Genomic DNA, 12,050 nt, shown 5'->3' on the forward strand with positions numbered 1-12,050 from the left:
AAATTGAATAGAGATAAATGTAAAGTGTTAAAGCTGGGGTCAAAAAATCAATTTCACAAGAAGAAGGTGACACAGGCATGTCCAGACAGCAGCTTTTCCAAAAAAGATCTTAAGGTTTTTAGTGGACTTGCAAGCTCAGTATTATCCAACGATGTGGTATGATAATTAAAAAAGTTAATGTCATCCTAGACTGAATTAAAAGAGGCACAGTGTTCAGAACATTATCATTAAGAGAGGCATGGTGTCTGGAACTCATTATCTTTCTGCCTACTCTTCCTGATTTCCCTATTTCTGTCTAGGGCACCATCATTTTTCCAATGACCTAAGTTTACAATCTCAGTGTAATGTTCAGCATTTCATTCTTACTCACTCCTCTATATACAAATAGATGCCAAATCTTGTTGATTCAACCTCAGTTTCTCTCACCTTCGTCCCCTTCTCCATAGTCACATTCCAACTACCCTATTTCAGGCCTTCCCCCACTGCCCTACTGCAATCGCCTCCTAATTAAGTCTCTCTGTATCCAGCCTGTTCCCCTCTCTAATCCATCCTCCACACAGCTGACACATTCATAGTTCCAATCTACAGGTCTGACCATGCCATTCCCCTGCTAAAGAAGCTCCAAGTATCTTCCCATTGACTCTAAGATAAAATACAAACTCCTCCATTTGTCATTTAAGGACTTTTGCAATCTGGCTCCAGCCTGCCTTTCCTGATTACACATTACTCCCCCTCATTTCTACTACATTCTAGCCAAAGTCCTGCAACTCCTGGTTTTACAAAATTACAGTCTATCTCTAGACCTTTGTTCAAGCTGTCCCTCCATTTGGAATGGGATGTCCAGGTCCCTCTGAAGATCAGCTTGAGTATCACCTCCTTCAAAATATCTCTCCTGAATGGCTTTGTATGCCTTTCATCAATATTCTGCATTTATTTATCTGTGAACATGTTGAATCCCCCACAGGCAGGGGATATCTCATTTTTCTGTGTATGTCCAGTGCCTACTACAGTATCTGGCATATAGCAGTCACTTAAGAGATATTTATTGGTTGATTATGACTAACTGAAAATGAAAAATGCCACAGTCAGAATACAGGTGAAGTACAGTGTTTAATTCTGGTCACTACATTTTAGAAGTCCATCACTAAGATGCAGAGCATTCAGGAATGGCTGAACATATTATGGTATATCTACAAATGTGCTGTAAGAATGTGTAAGAATAAGTACTGTCATGCTGTAAGAGACGACTTCAGAAAAACCTGGGAAGACTTGTATGATCTGATGCAAAGTGAAGTAAGTAGAACCAGGAAAACAATGCTTGCAATGATAATATTATAAAGAGAAATGACTTTGAAAGCTGTAGGAATACTGATCAAAGTACTTAGCAACCATGATTCTAGAAGACTGATGTTGGAGAATGATACCTGCTTCCTGACAGAGAGGGGAGGGATTTAAGATGTAGAATGAGGCATGTGGATGTGGATTTTTTTGCATGTGGATAATGTGAGAATTTGGGGGGTTGGCCATGAGTATTCGTTACAAGTATTTTGTTTTTCTTTTTCAGTTAAAGAGAGGTGGGAATGAGAAAAAATAAGTGTTCATTAATTGAAAAAAAAACTTTTTTAAGATGGAGAGCATTCAAATGAGGGTGTCCCAGATGATGAGAAGATAGGACACATCCCCTATGTAAGATGTAGGTCTAGAGACATTATTTTTCACAGGGCTTGTGGAGAAGACAGCACCTCCCAGAGAACTCTGCGTGAGCTGCAAGGCAGTGACATCACAAGGCAAAGACCGTACGAGGCAGCAAGTTTAAAAAGCGGTGTTGTGAGAGCTGAGGGGATGAGCGAGTGGAAGTGGTAAGATGTGGAGCTATAGGCTGGGTGTCAGAGAAACAGAATGTGGGATGGCCCTCATTGTGTCCTGAACCCTGGCGTCCCATCTTGGCTGGCACAATGACAGCAGAACCAAGGCAAGTGCTTTAAACTGCTCTAAGGATGTTGAAAGAAACGACTATGAGACCAGACCCGTGATGTCATCAGCACAGGAAACTCCCCCTCCCATCCGCCCTCCTCAGTTCAGATATATACCTGCTCTGGAGCTTACGGTCACAGAGACCTGCCTAGATCAGTACTGTCAAACTCAAATAGAAATGAGGGCCACTAACCCATACACACGGATCATTGCAGGCCACATATTGACTCGGAAAGTCTGTGTTTATACGTTTCTTTTTATATAATTTCTTTTGTTAACTATTTCCCAATTACATTTTAAACTGGTTTGGGCTGCACTTGAGGGGTTGTGGGCCTCATGTAGCCTGTGGGCTGTGTGTCTGACAACTATGGTCTAGAGCACTGAGTGGTTACATTACTCACTCAGGGCCACACAACCACCACCATCACCATCATCATCACCATCACCATCATCATCATCACCATCACCACCATCACCATCATCATCACCATCATCACCATCATCATCATTATCATCATCATCACCACCACCATCATCATCATCATCACCATCACCACCACCATCATCATCACCATCACCTCCATCATCATCACCATCACCACCATCATCATCATCACCACCACCATCATCATCATCACCATCATCATCACCACCACCATCATCATCATCACCACCATCATCATCACCATCATCACCACCACCACCATCATCATCACCATCATCATCATCACCATCATCACCACCATCATCACCACCATCATCATCACCATCACCACCATCATCATCACCATCATCATCACCATCATCATCACCACCACCACCACCATCATCATCATCCCCATCATCATCATCACCATCATCACCACCACCATCATCATCATCACCACCATCATCATCACCATCATCACCACCATCATCATCACCACCATCATCATCATCATAACCACCATCATCATCATCACCATCACCACCACCATCATCATCATCACCACCACCACCATCATCATCATCACCATCATCATCATCATCACCATCATCATCATCATCATCACCACCATCATCATCACCACCATCATCACCATCACCACCATCATCATCATCACCATCATGATCATCACCACCATCATCATCACCACCATCATCATCACCACCATCATCATCATCACCATCATCACCACCATCATCATCATCACCATCACCATCATCATCATAGATAGCTAACATGTACATAGTGCTTACTATATAGCAGATACTGTGCTAAGTCCTTTATAATTATCGGCTCATTCGATCCTCAGTATAAGGAAACTGAGGAAACTGAGGCAGACAAGTTAAGTGACTTGCCCAGGGCCACAAAGGCAGAATGTGTATGAGGTGGGACTTGTACCCGCATCTTCTCAGTTTTGAGGCTGGTCCTCATGGTCATCATCATCATCCCAACAACAAGCAGCGGCAGCAACAGCAGCAGCTAAGTGGCCCAGCAGATGAAACACCGGGCCTGGAGTCAGGAAGATCCGAGTTCAAATCCAGCCTCAGGTACTTACTAGCTGTGTGACCCTGGGCAAGTCACTTAACCTGTTTGCTTGTTCCTCATCTGTAACAGGGAGATAACCTCCCAGGGCTGTTGTGAGGAACAAACGAGATGATGGTTGTAAAGTGTTAACACGATGCCTGGCACATAGTAAGTGCTTTATAAATGTGGGCTATTACTATTACTTCTGCTACTAATAATGATAATAATGGAGTTGGAGGAAAAGGAGGAGGAGGAAGGAGAAAGAGAAGGAGAAGAAGAGGGATTGAACCGGTGATTTCATGAGTACAAGAAACTCCTGGAAGAGGAAACTTCCTCTGATAAGGAAGACGGGTCCTTTCTCAGAGTCTCAGAGAGCTGCCTGGGGTGGTGGTGTCAAACTTTAATAGAAAAAGTGGCCGCTAAACTGTAATGAGGATCCCTGCAGGCCCCATATTGACTTTTATTTATTTCGTGAAGTATTTCCCAGTTACATTTTCATCTGGTTCTGGTCTCACTCACACTCACAGGTGTTGCCAGTGGCTGCCTGTTTGGGCCTCCTCTGGCCTACAGCTGGGTCACAAAACTAGTATGTGTCTAAGGCGCCACTTGAACCCAGGTCTTCTTGGATCCAAAGCCACATCTCCATATGTACTACACCATGCAGTCTCTCCACTGATGATGATCATCATTATCGTCATGATTATAGAATTTTCTTTACTGGGCAAGGAAGAACAAAGAATGAGCCTGTTGTATTGAATTAAACAGGTCTGCTGTCTCCCTTTCCGCATTACATTTTTCTCCACTGCTACACATGCTGCATATGTTAGTTGATTTCTCTCCAGCAGGCAAAAGTAAAAAAAAAAAAAAAAAAAAAGGCCTCTTATCAAGAGCCAGGTTTAATTCCAGCTCAATAAAGCCAGCAATTTGCCAGATATTTGCTTTTGCAAAACTATGAAGCAGGGGAGGCCAAGGCCAAAGGGCTGATCCCCCTATTAAGAAGGGAAGGAGAAAGACCCTTCTTGGCTCCTGATTGGGGTAGGGTGGAGATGTGGCCTCCCTCAAGCCCCAAATACCTTCTGGTAGTCAGGGGGACAGACTCTCAGGGAAGGCAAATAGGACAAAATTCAACAGGAGGAAATGAGTGAGACTCCCCTGAAGCTGCTGGGAGTGGGTTTGTGAACTGAGAACAGGCCCAGAAGAGTGAGAATCCCCTCAGAGAATCCAGTTCTCCAATTCCTCTGGCTTCTCCCTATCTATCTCTTTTCTTGGCTTCTCTTCCTTCGTCACTGCCTCTACCCTTAAAGCGTGGCATGGTTCCCAAAGGGCCTGTTTTCTGCCCTTCCTTCTCCCTCTTTAAGTGTCCTCTATTGGTGATCTCATCCACTCCCATGGCTTCAATTATCACCTCTATGCAGATGACTCCCAAATCCATAGATCGAGCGCAATCTCTCCGCGAGCTCTCATCTTGAATTGACAGCTGCCTGCTGGACAGCTCCACCTGGATGTTCCACTCACACCTCAAATTCAACATGTCCTAAACTGAACTTATCGATTCTTCCCTCCCCTGCTTGTACTGATGGCATCATCATCACCCCTGAGTCACTTAGCTTACCTTGGAGTCATTTTTTACTCTTCTCTCACCCCTCACATAGTTACCAAGCCCTGTCGAGTCTATTGCCATCAGATTTCTCACATTCATTCTCTTCTCTCTATTCCTACTAGTATAGTTCTAATTCAGACCCTCATCATCGTTTCCCTGAACACGTCATAAGCTCCTTGTTGTTCTTCTTAGTGGTTCACCATTTCCTTCTCCAGCTCATTTTACAGATGAGGAAACTGAGGCAAACAGGATGATGTAACTTGCCCAGGGTCACACAGCCAGTAAATGTGTGAGGCCAGATTTGAATTCAGGAAGGTGAGTCGTCCTATCTCCAGGACCAGCACTCTGTCCACTGTGCCATCTAGTTACCCTAGTTAAATAAGGTTACAAAATACTTCATAAAACTCATCACATTTTATCCTCACCTGGGAGGAAGGTGCTATTATTATCCCCCTTTTATAGATGGAGAAACTAAGGCAGAGAGAAGTTCAAGAGGCTTGACCAAGGTTACATAGCTAGTGTCTGAGGCTAGATTTGATCTCAAGTCTTCCTGACTCCAAGAAGGGCCTCTATTCTTACTGAGACTGAAGTTGGATTCAGTGAGCTCAGAGTTCTCTGTCATCTCAGAGATTCTTGGGTTCTATGTCCTTGCTCTTGTCTCCTTTACGACCCTCCCACCACCTTCAGTACCCTAAGCGTGGCACATAGCTGGCACTCACTGGAGGATGAATGAGCATAGAATAATGGAGACAGTACTGGTTAGGGAGTCAGGAAGACCTTCTGTCATTGCTTGCTGTGTCAGCTTGCTGCTTCCACCTCCAGAATGGGGGGCAGGTGTGGGGACTGGGGACTCAGACCAGCTTATCTCTAAGGTCCCTTCCAGCTCTGACATCTCGTGAGCCTGTGGATGGTAGGTACCACATCCACATAGGTGGGATTTTACTGACAGATAACAGACATTGGTCCTTGCTTGGGAGAATTCTTTGCAACCACATGGATGGTGTTTTCATAGAGTGAAAGATCGATAAGGCCAGAAGGAAGCTTGGAGATCATCTAGGCCAGGCCCCTGATTTTACAGATGAGGAAACAAAAGCTTACAAAGGTTAGGAAGGTTCCTCAAGTCATATAGCTAGTTAATGACAGAGCTGGGACTTGAACCTAGGTCTCTTTAATTCCCTAATAATAATGACTTCACTGATTAAAATATTGTATCCAAGGCTCTTTTCTAAATCGGGGTTCTCACTGTGAATGGATTTCAAGAAGTTTGTGAACTTGGATCGGAAAAAATGATGTCTGTTTCAGTATGATTGCTTTCTTTTGAAATCCTAGGTATTTTATGCATTATAAACATTCTTCTGAGAAGGGGTCCCTGGGCTTCACTAGACTGCTAAAGGGGTTCATGACATAAAAAATGTGAAGCACCCCTGCTCTAGGGGGTATATAGTACAGTATAGGTCTATACTACAGTCTACGTGCTATAGACTATATGTACTACTGCTATGAAGGGGGGTTCTGTCTGAGAAATCAACTGAATAATGGGAAGGGAGATTATGGAAACAGAAAGCCAGCTGGGAGGGGCATGGATCCATAAAATCATCGATTTAGAGCTGGCAGGGACCATAGAGACCTTTGGGGCTAACCCAGATAATTTTATAGATGAGGAAACTGAGACAGAGAAAGACTGTGTCTTGCCCAGGGTCACATAGCTAATAAATATCCGAGGCAGGATTTGAACCTGTTTGCCTTACTCCATTAAGTGTGCTTGCCACCTGGCTGCTTCAGATGAGGACCAGCAAGGTTAAGTGGTTTGCCCAAGGTCAGAGGTAGGATCTGAACTCTTTGTCTCTGACTTCAGAACCAGTGCTCTTTCTACTAGCAGCTAATAACAGATGACACACCACCTGGTCTCTTCTCTCTCTCCTGCTTAAATCACAATGTCTTCTCTTTCTTTTGCTTATAAGCTCATCTTTCTATATGCTCCCACTCAGGGTGTTTTCTCTCTTTTTCCTCCCTCTCTCCCCTTTCTATCTGTACCCACCTCCCCTCCATCCCCTCCCCTTTCCCTGCCCCCTGCCTCCCTGTGAGGCACCTTAGTAAGTGGAGGGATAATAAGGTGGGGCCAGTTACAATCCCTTACTTGGTGAGATAAGCTTAATCAGGCAGAGGAAGAGGTGGGGGGAAGGGGAAAGAAATGAGCTAAGAGGCACCCAGTGTGAAAATCCAGCTGGGCTATTTGTTTTCTGTAAATAATCTGAAAAGACAGTGCCAAAATGGTCAGTAAATGCTTAGTAATGCTGAAGTCTTCCCTATGGCTTGGCAACGCATCTCTAACGGAGGCAGTATTTATCTGACAGATACATCCAGCCCTATTTGACAGATAAGGAAACTGAGGCACACAGAGGCTCAGCCTCACTCAAGGCCCCTATTTTGGTTAGTGGTTTGAGATCTTCTAGTCCGGTCCCATAATTTTCCAGATGAGGAAACAGAGGTACAAGCCTCAGTCCTTAGCCACTGTTTCTTTTCCCCATCTTTCCACTAGGTGGTGTAGTGCTGGACATGGAGTTAAGAATTTCGCAACAATTAATAGCTGTGTGACCCTGAGCAAAACATCTAATTTCTTTCAGCCTCAGTTTCCCCATCTGTAAAATGGAGGTAATAATCTACTTCTCCCAGAGCTGTGGTGAGGACCAAATGAAATATTACATCAAATGCCCTGCACACCTTAAAATGCTATGTAAATGCAAGCTATTATAAGCATTATTAGTCCGTGCTGCCTGAAGGCTGGACAACCCGCATCCCAGGTGCCCCCATCATCTGGGAGCTGTCACACCCTACTCAGGAGGAGCCCTCCCCACGACTCAGTCCCAGACTGAGGTTCCCCCTGCCCCCACTGGAAGCTCCCCAGGAGGCTAACAAAGATGCCCCAAGCATTAGGGCTCAGGCCATGGGACCTCAACACTAATGCCCATCACTAATTAGTTAGAGGCAAGGTCAGCTCTGATGAGTGGGAAGGGGCGGGCATAAATTCTGGATTGGCAGAGGAAGCAAGTCAAGGCTAAACAGCACCCCCAGAAGTAGACATGTTATTAATAACCTTCCCCTAGCCCTTCCCTTTTATCTGAACATGGGCTTTTTTTTGTTGTTGCTGCTTCAATTTCCTTTATCTGGTCTAGAAGTAAAGAAGCCTATGAAGACTCTCCAGGCTTCTGGGAGAATTCCTCAGGGGCCCTTTCCCGTCCTCCACCTCTCCCTTCAGGCTCAGAAATATGGCCATTCAATATTGATCTCTCAAGCCAAAGCCTGCTGGAAAACCAAAGTCCACAGTAAATAATAATAATCCCAATGCTAATAACCACTCACATTTCCAAAGCAATCTAAGGTTTACCAAAGGCTTCCCTTGAGGCAACCCAGGGGAGGGCCAGAGCGTAGCTATGATTAACGTCATTTTACAGATGAGGAAACTGAGGCTTGGAAAATGATCTGCTGAAGTTCAACAGCTAGTTATCTGATACAGGGGGAAATCCTTCACTGAAAGAAGACCGCTGTCCTAAACTGCCTCAAAATGAGGTCTGTGGAGGTGAATTGACTCAATGGCTCCTCAAAGGCTAGAGGTGGTTTCCAAACCCAAGTCATCTTTCTTTTTTTCCTTTTAAATTAATTTACTTAGCAAGTCTTCTTGAAAAACAAATTCAGCATTCTAGCCATCATGCAATGCTCTTTCCTGAGGAAGTGTTCGGCAGAATCAGGACTAGAATTCAGGACTTAGGTCCGAGACCAGAGGTCTTTCCACACTGCCAAGTAGATAAACTAGGTGAATGGTTTCTTAATCACATCCACTTAAACCCTCTTCAGACTTTCTCCTGGTAAACTCTAAGTTAATAGTTCATTAATAATATGAATCATATCACTCTCTCCCTCCCTCCTCTCTCTCCGTATGTGTGTGTGTATACAAATATATGTATATATAACATTTATCTACCTACTGTCTATCCCAAAGTTTGGTACAGGCCTGTGACTCCATTGATGTATGTGGATAAACAAACTCCCTCCACAGAGCAGCAAATTTATCTGTAACTTTTAGTCTTAGAGACTTGACTGGGATGTCAAGGCGTGAAGTGACTTGTCCAGGGTCACACAGCTAATGTGTACCAGAATCAGAATTTGAACCTAGGTCATCCTGACTCTGAGGCTAGTCTGTTAGGTGGTAATCAAATGTCTTATTCATTAATGTCATTTTAGCATGGGCTTTGGTGGCTAGGTGGTACAGCGGGTAGCGCACCAAGCTTGCAATCAGGAAGGATTGAATTTAAGTCTTAACCTCTGCCTGTTTCAGTTTCCTCAACTATAAAATGGCATCTACCTCCCAGGGTTGTTATGATGATAAAAGAAGTAATGTTTGCAAGGCACTTAGCATAATGCCTGACATACAGTAAGTGCTTAATAAATGCTTGTTTCCTCCCTTTCCTCCCTTCCTTCTTTCCTTCCTCCCTCCCTCCCTTTCTTCTTTCTTTCCTTTCTTCCTCCTTCCCTTTTTTTCTTTCCTTCCTCCCTCCCTCCCTTTCTTCTTTCCTTCCTTCCTTCCATCTTTCCTTCCTTCTTCTCTGCTGGAACTGCACAATATTTCAAAATGATGACAGACATCTTCCTCGGAAGGCAGATATGAGTGAAAATGAAGACAAAGAAGTAGCTTTAGAGGTGTTGGGTGATTTGCCCAAGATCACACAGCAAGTTAGTGGTAAACTGAGGGATCTCAGTATCAAAAGTGAGGTTAGACAGGTGTGCCCCTTTTGTGTTTGAAAATGATACCCCTCTGTATGTAACTGTGCATTGGAGTCTTTGAGACCTCGCTACAATACATGGGAGTTGACAAATCACATAATAATGTCATGTAAATCATGATTTTCTGACATTTAAAAAATTTGGCCTCTATTTAAAAAAATCAAAAGGGAACTAGGTAACTGCCAGTTTGTCTAACCCCCTAGTATCAGCTTTGGTGAGGGGACTGAATTAAAACACTTCACCTAATTTAAAATTTACTAAACACCACCATTCATTTATTCATTCATTTTCATTCAATTACTTCCCACATCCTCAGCTTTGTAATAACTTGGCATAATAAGTGCAATGGGGGAAGCAAAGGTGCATAGTACCTGCTCCCTAGCTGATCACCGTTTTGTAAGATCTGTCTCTCTCTCTCTGTCTCCCCCCGTCTCTCTCTTCTCTCTCTTTCCGTCTCTTTCCTCTCTGTCTCTTTGTCTCTGTCTGTGTCTCTCCTCTCTCTCTGTGTCTCTCCTCTCTCTGTCTCTGTCTGTCTCTCTCTCTCTCTCTCACACACACACACACACACAACTATAACCATAAATTACATTTATATAGCACCTTAAGACTTACACACAAGAACTCTGTGATATTGGTAGGGCAAGTATCTGCACTTTACAAATGGGGAAATTGATATCGAGAGGTTAAATGATTCCTTCAAGGTCAAGCTGCTAAGAATGAATGAAAAAGCATGTATTAAGCACTTATTACATGCTGAGTAAGGTGCCAGTGCTAGGGACACAAATGCAAAAAAGACAGATCCTGCCCTCAAAGAGCTTTCCATTCTAATAGGAGGAGGCAGGGAGGGGTTTGGTCCAAGAAGTAAAGAGATTGAGGATTGGAGTCATTGGGGCAATTGATGGTTATGCCCTTTCTAGAACAGCAATGGTGATTGGATTACTCTTGTCAGAGGTAGGGAAGAAAAGGTGGGGAAGGGTAGAGCGGAGTGTCGTGAAGATGGCCAGGGAGCAGCAGAGTGGGGCTCATTGGTGGAAGCCCAGAGTCAGGGCTGGAGCTGGAGTGCCCAGCTGGAGGTGGAGGCTAGAGCACAGGAGCATGTTGGCATGTTCCTAACTCCTAATCCAGTGTAACTTCACCATAACTACCTCCTAATTTTATTTTTTCAAGGCATGTAGGAGCCCAGCGTCTGAAGCCCCAAGACGCTCCCGACTCAGACACCAGTTGTGTGATTTAACCCCCTGTCTGCCTCAGTTGCCTCATCTATAAAATGGCAATAAATAACCATCCCTACCTCCCAGGGTTGTTGTGAAGATCAAATGAGATATTCGTAAAGCAGTTTGCAAACTTCAAAGTGCTCTATAGACGCTAACTAATTTTATAGCGGCAATCAATCACAGCAGAAACGCTGTGGAAGAGTAGATGGAGTGGGACTTGGAGTTAGGAAGATCTGAGTTCAAATCCTGCCATTTACCCATACTAGCGGTGTGACTCAATCCCCTAAGCAATGAATTAAATTTAGGAGTCGCAGAGAATGTGGCCATTTGGGAAAAGGAGTTCCTTATGCCAGTGAAACTATGGCTCTGGGCTTTAGGGGGGAAAAGAAAGGTACTTATTTTTTTCAACACGAAAGTACATGATTAAGTGTAAAACAGAGGAAACACAGTGTCATGAGAATTATGAGGATGGGGATCAACCTTGGATGAAAAGAGATTTCCTGGATCAAGTGCCATTTGAGCTGAGTTCAAGGTTTCAATAGGGAAAGAGGAGGAGGGAGCATTATAGGCAGAGCAAAGGTAATAGATGGTAAGACACATAGGGGACAAAGGAAGGGAGATCAGTTTGGCTGAAGTGCTGGGCTCATCTTGAATGATATGGGTGATGGTTCTATGCCATCTGCCAAGTATCTTACAGAGGCAGGCTGTATATTTGGTTCAGACCAAAGAGTTTGCGTCTTTTCTCCCATATATTTCTTTCCGCAGGACCAATGTAATGGATGTGTGTCTGCTTGTTAACGTTTGAATTTACTGTTGGTGATTGTGGAGGTCCCAATAACACTCCCTCGCATGGCAGAAGGCCAGCTGAGCTTATATCAAGGATATTGACGTTTGCAACTCATTTGCCCTGAGATGGTTTAAATTAGGAGGAAAAAGAAATAATGATTTGGAATAGATTTTTTTTTTCTCTCTG

The sequence above is a fragment of the Trichosurus vulpecula genome, chromosome 1 (genome assembly GCF_011100635.1).
Source record: "Trichosurus vulpecula isolate mTriVul1 chromosome 1, mTriVul1.pri, whole genome shotgun sequence".
In the NCBI taxonomy this organism is placed as follows: Eukaryota; Metazoa; Chordata; class Mammalia; order Diprotodontia; family Phalangeridae; genus Trichosurus; species Trichosurus vulpecula.